The following is a 7,162-nucleotide window of genomic DNA, read 5'->3' on the forward strand; positions in this document are numbered from 1 at the left end:
AATTCATGCCCTGATGAATGGTTGTTTTTAGAAGATCTTCCCTTTGATGAGCAATTCGATTTGTCATTATTTAGATCAAAGTCTGAAAGTGAAATTTGTGACACTGTCATATATCCAGAGTTTATTGCAGACCTCGAAGTCCAAAAAGCCAACAAATCAATTGATGAGTACCTTTTAAATTCACCACAATCATCCCTTAGTATTGCCAAGATCCCTGATGTTTCTGAACAATTGTCCACTACTCTTAGTTCAACATTATTCCCTTCAACATCTGAAGCTCATTCCCCACCTCCATTCATACCCTCACTCCCTTACCAACCTATCATATCCCAGGTACCACCTACTAGTCCTAGTTCATCCTCCACTACTGCGTCATCTTCCAGTGCCTCAACCCAACATTTTAGCCCTTCCCAGCTTATAGCCTTGGAAAATAGATATGCTCCCCTTGTCTTACCTGCTCCACTTGGTTCCATGCCAGCAAACTACCAGAGTAAAATCGTCCAATTTGATGGCATAGGACACTACACTGCACAACACCATGTTAATAAAATGATAGACTACTTTGAACTTCATGAAATTGATATTGTGGATGTCCAAATGAGATTATTTGCTCAGACTTTAGCTGGTGATGTTAGGAAATGGTTTAGATCACTGCCTGATAATAGTATTGATAGTTTAGAAGTATTTCAACAACAATTTTTGAATAGATGGGAAAAGAAAAAGAATCCTCTATAGATCCTTTCAGAATATGAAAATATTAGGAGAGGACCCAATGAGATTGTTCAAGATTACTCCACCAGATTTAACAATATATATAATGAAATTCCAGTTAATATTAGACCCCCACCTGACTTAGCTTTGATAAAGTTCCCTGATGGTTTTGACATAGACATGGCATTCCAGCTCAAGGAAAGAAACTCCCTAACCCTAGAAGATATGCAAAGTGTAGCAGTAAGTGTAGGGCTAATTTATTAGCTAAAAGAGCTAGAGTCAGGAATGAAAGAAGAGGCTCAGCTAAAGATGAGCCTTCACCCTCTGACATTAAAATAGATATCTTAGCGAAAGGCATGGAAAAGTTAATGGATAGAATAGAGAATACAAAGAGGAAACCCCAGTGGGATAATCAACAGGCACCTCCAGTTAGAAACCCAAAATTTAGGGAAAACCAAAACCCAAACTAAAATGAAAACCAAAACATTGGAAAAAATGGACTTGATTAGAATATTAGACCTCCTTTCCAACAAAATTATGCTGAAACATCCCATCCTAAAGAAGCAGAGCAAGACACACAGATTAACCTGATGGGATTAGATGATGAATGTGTTGTTTTTCTGACCCAAGATGATCAGGAATTGCATATGCTGCAGCAATTGCAAATCCAGTCTGAAGAGTCATTTGATTATAAACAAGGTTATGATTCTGTCATATTTGAAGTACATAAGTAGTATAACCTAAGGAGTAAAAATAATTCTGATATCTCTGACCAAACCAAGAAAACAGTGCCCAATCAACCAAAGAAAATAAAAGAATCCCTGGTTTCTAAAATCCTCCAGATTCCCCCCAGGCAAAACCAGAATTCATCTGGACCTACCATTGTAGATATAACCCCTAATCAACCTTTTGATGATCAACCCTCAACTTCAATTCGCCCTAAAAAACCAGTGGACACACCTCAAAATATTAGATCAGAAAATTCACAAAAGGAGGTCCCCAATAAAGGAAAAGAAGACCATCCCACTCAAATCCCTACTGTCAAAAGTCCAAACCATCAAACAGAGAAAGCCCCTTTGCCTTTTAATTTTGGAGCAGAGGTAGCTAAGCTAAATTTTTCAGTCCCTTTGACAGAGTTAATCAAGAATGAAACCTACAAAACACAGACAAACCAGACCCTGAACCTTGCTGAAAATGAGGATTCTGTTAACCTGTTTGTTGACCAGCTTGAACTTATATTTTGTCCAGATGTCAAGGGAAAACCACTAGAAGGAGGAATACCACCTTTCTACATTATCCTTGGCATCCATGACAAAATTCTTCATAATGCAATGTTGGATTCTGGGGCCTCCCACAACTTAATGCCCAAATCAGTAATGGAAAAATTGAACCTAGACATTACAAGACCTTACAAGGACTTATTTCCATTTGACTCAAGTCAAGAAAAGTGTCTGGGGTTGATTAAAGACCCATGTGTTGCCTTAGTTTAGTATCCTACCAAGAGCATCCCTATGGATATTGTGGTTGCTGACATCCCACCAAAGTATGGCATGTTGTTATCCAGGTTGTGGGGAGCCAAACTTCAGGGATCTCTACAGCTTGATATGTCATATGCAACAATTTCTATTTTTGGACAACCCAATAAGCTGTACCGAGAAACTTTAATGAAATACATGGTGAGTAGCCAGGATCGGACTCAAAACTTTCCTATCCACTTTGTACATTCAGACATTGATTCTTTTATTTTGTATAATACTGATCAAAAAAAAGAAACTCTTTTAGACAATGTTCATACAGAACCAAAAGAAATTGCAGATTCAAAACAAGAGGAAACTGTCCAAACTTTAGAACTTTCCACTAAACAAGGTTGTCAAGATGAGGAAAAGTTAGTGCAAACAGATGATGCTAATTATGAACATGAGATATTGTGGCATCTTGAGTTTGATGGGTCAGTCAATAAGTTTGGAGCAGGAGCAGGAGTTTGGATATACAATCTAGAGAATGATTACTCAGAAGGCCATGCATATAGACTAAATTTTAAATGTACTAACAATATGGCTGAGTATGAAGCACTAATTTTAGGTCTTAAATTAGTTAGGAAGCTAGGAGCTATAAGATTTTCTATCATGGGAGACTCTGAATTAGTGATAAAACAAATTAATGTTGTATATATGACTAAAGACCCTAGATTAAGTTGTTACAAAGGAACCATTGTAGAAATACTAAACACTTTCTTAGAAACCAAAGTTGTTGTAATTCCTAGAAAACATAATATGCAGGCTCATAGTTTAGCAATGTTTGCCAACACTTGCAAGTTACCCTTTTAGCCTAACTATTAGTACACTACTGAAGTAAGGCACAAGCCTGCAATTCCAGATAATTTGAAGAACTGGCAAATATTTGCTGATGATAAACAAATAAACAACTTTTTGATCTCAGAACAAGAATTTGTAAATAGCAATATAGATATTGACACATCAATAGATCCTAACACTAAAGATAAAATAGAAATAAACGAGATAGAAGGTGAAGAGATAGATAGATTTCATCCCACTAAATTTACAAAATCAGATGTAGAGAACCTAGAGCAAGTTGAAATTGATGAGATAATTCATGAAGACACTAAAGTAATCAATCTCAAAGACAATTTATTACCTAAGGGATTAACCCCTTTGGAAGACTTGTTTGATTCAAATGATTTTCCTAGAAAGCCTAAAATGGAACCTTTGAAATTTGATATGGAGGAGTCTAATATAGGCACTGATGAAAATCCAAAATTGATCAAACTTTCTAAATCATTACCTCCCACTGAAAGACTAAAATACATTGAGTTATTAAAAGAATTTCAGGATGTCTTTGCTTGGAGTTATGAGGACCTCAAATCCTATGACACCAGCATCATACAACACACAATCCCTTTATAAGAAAATCAAAAACCTTTCAGACGAAAATTTAGAAGGATAAATCATGTCCTATTACCTTCAATTGAAAAGGAAATTTAGAGAATGTATGATGCTAATATAATCGCGACAATCATATTTTCTAATTGGGTTTCAATCCTGGTGCCAACTAGGAAGAAAAATGGCGAGATCAAACTCTGTGTGGACCTTAGGAACCTCAACAAAGTATATCTCAAAGACAATTACCCTCTCCCCAAAATGGATCATATTTTGCAAAGGGTAGTTGGATCAACCAGAATCTCATTATTGGATGGGTTTTCTAGTTACAATCAAATCTTAGCTCATTCTGATGATTGAGCCAAGACTGCCCTTACTACTCCTTGGGGCACATTCATGTATGTGAAAATGCCTTTTGGACTAATGAATGTAGGAGCCACTTTCCAAAGGGCTATGGATATAGCCTTTACCAAAGAAATCTATGATTTCCTTGTAATATATCGAGATGACATTACTGTATTCTCAAAATCTGATCGCCAACATTTGGATCATCTAAGGAAGGTTTTTATTAAATGTTGGAAATATGGAATTTATTTAAACCCCAAGAAGTATTTGTTTGGGTTAGAAGAAGAAAAGTTACTAGGTCAAATCAAAAGATGGTATTTGAATAGAACCTGCAAGAATAGAAGCCATCTTATAGATACAACATCCAAGGAACATTAGAGAATTACAAACTTTCTTAGAAGATTTATTTCTAACCTAGTAGAATTAATTAGATCACTGAACAATATGTTGAAAAAATATTCGACCATAAAATGGACTGTTGAGGCTAAGAAATTCTTTGAAGACATTAAACTAGCCTTAATTAGAACACCAATTTTGATCAGTCCAAAATTTGATAGAGATTTCATCTTATTTTCCTTTGCTTCTGAGCACACAATTGCTGCAGTTTTACTGTCGAAAAATGACCAAGGCTATGAACAATCTATTGCTTTCTTTAGCAAGGCCCTGAGAATGCCCCCTTAAAATACAACATAACGGAAAAACAAGCTTTTGCTTTGGTCAAAGCTATCAAGGACTTTAGGGTATACATTTTATATTCTCATATAGTAGCCTATGTTCCCAATTTAGTAGTCAAAGACATCCTAATTCAGGGTGGTCCAGATGGAAAGAGGGGAAATTGATTGCTACTATTTTAGAATATGACATAGAAATCAAACCAACTAAGTTAATCAAGGGCCAAGGTTTAGCCAAGCTCATGTCTGAATCAAAATGTCAAGCCCTGGATATAAACTTTATTGCACAAATAGATAATGAAGAGAGATGGCGACTCCACTAATTAGCAAGGCCTTTATTAAATAACCATGGTATGCTGATATCATTTATGTTTTACAAAATTTACAAGCTCCTCCTGAATTATCTAAGACCAAAAGCAGATTTTTGAAGATGAAGTCCTTAAAATTTTGTATATTAGACAATGCTTTGTTTTGGAGGAATCATGAAGGTATTCTTGTCAACTGTTTATTAAAAGATAAATCTGACAAAGTATTACGAGAGTTTCATGCAGGTGACTGTGGAGGACACCTTTACTGGCAAACCACTGCCAAAAAAATTCTTAGAGCCAGTTTCTATTGGCCTACCTTGTTTTCTAATGTAAAGAAATACGTGACCTCCTGTCACAAATGTCAAATTTTTTAGGGAAAGAAAAAGCTTCTACCGTTGCCCCTCAAGCCAATCTCTACTGAAACACTGTTCCAACAATGGGGTCTAAACTTCATTGGTGAAATTCACCCACCTTCCTTTGCCCAACACAAATGGATCCTCATTGCCACAGACTATTTAACCAAATGGATAGAGGCCAAGTCAATCCACTGACACTGTTATCATAACTTTCCTTGAAACCAACATTCTCTCAAGATTTGGATGTCCAACTAAGCTCATTACTGATAATGCAGCAACCTTTAAATCCAAAAGAATGATAGATTTTTGCAACAAGTATCATATAACCCTGGGCCATTCCATAGCCTATTATCCTCAAGGAAATGGACTGGCAGAATCCTCAAACAAAAGTTTGGTGAACATCATCAAAAGGTTGTTAGAGGATAATAAGAAAACATGGAACAAAAAGTTGGTCAATGCCTTATGGGCAGACAGACTAACCACAAAGAAATAAATTGGTACCTCTCCCTACCAACTAGTTTATGGGATGGAAGTTGTCTTTCCATCCTCCTTGGGAACACCAGTGATGAAGCTGCTTCAATAGCTGCAGGTTGAACCAAATAGTATCCAAAGAAGAATCAACCAAACAATACATCTTCAACAAAACATGGAAGAAGTCTATATCAGATCTCAGGTTGTGCATGAAATATTTAAAAAGATTTTTTGACAAGAGAACCAAGGCTGAAGATTTCTAGCTTGGTGACAAAGTCCTAAAATGGGATTCAAGGAGGGAAGATAAAGGTAATTAACATGGGAAATTTTATTTCCTATGGAAAGGCCCATATGTCATTTATGCTTTCATAGGTAATAATGCTTTCTTCTTAAGAGAAATGGATGGTACAGAACCAGAAGGTGGACTAGTGAATGGTCGAATGCTCAAACACTATTTTGAACCTAGCTATTGATTTTTAATTTCCATTGTACATATTCCATGTTTCTTCAAAAAGTTTAGTTTGGATTGGATGGTGGTCATTGAAGTTGAAGCCCGAAGAGAAGGGCTTGAGCTTTAAAGATTCACTATCATAAGTATCAATAATGCAGAGGCATAGAGGATAATTTTTCAAGGTAACATCAACAACAATTCAAAGGCTACTGATCTACAAAGTTCTTGACATTTCACCAGGAGATTCCATCCCCAAGTGGAGCCACTGTTAAGTTCCTATACCAATAGGAGTCATAATTTTGATTGACTAAGGTTAAGCCTTGTAATATTGTACATACCTTTGCTTTATGCAAACGTTTTCCATATTAAAGACAAAAGAGACCAAGAATGTGTGCAAGTCAAAATTCCACTACTATTTACTTTTTATGCATAGTAAATGATTGTGTGCAACTTGTTACTTATGCCACAATTCATGAATAGCCAAAATGTTTAAACTTGGCTAAATTGATATAGAAATCACTTATGTGATTGTTCCAAATGAATCATTTAAATATGCATAAGTGGTAAACAAAACAAGGCAATGGTTCACAATGTGGTTTACTTAACATCCCCTCATTCAGTTTAACCCCCATGACACTCACTCACTTCCCTTCCATAATAAAAATATTAATGCCTATAGATTTTAGGTCAAAAAGGTTCAGAGCATTTATTTGACTTCTGGTGGGACTGGACCCTCGGCTTGATGAATTAAGAAGGAAAGGTGTTAAATATCATCATAATTCATTCACCCCCCTCACAAAACCCCTTTTCCTAAGGTTAAGTTCTTTTGCCTAGGAAAACCCCCTTATAAACATTTTTTATGTACAAAAAGTCCACCAAATACATTTATCCTAATTACAAGGTATATGGAAAATACACAACAATTCGTACACCTAGGCATAATGCCGCTTCC

The sequence above is a fragment of the Pinus tabuliformis genome, chromosome 4_1 (genome assembly GCF_031772625.1).
Source record: "Pinus tabuliformis cultivar Carrire ecotype Pingquan chromosome 4_1, CPIR1, whole genome shotgun sequence".
Taxonomy (NCBI): Eukaryota; Viridiplantae; Streptophyta; class Pinopsida; order Pinales; family Pinaceae; genus Pinus; species Pinus tabuliformis.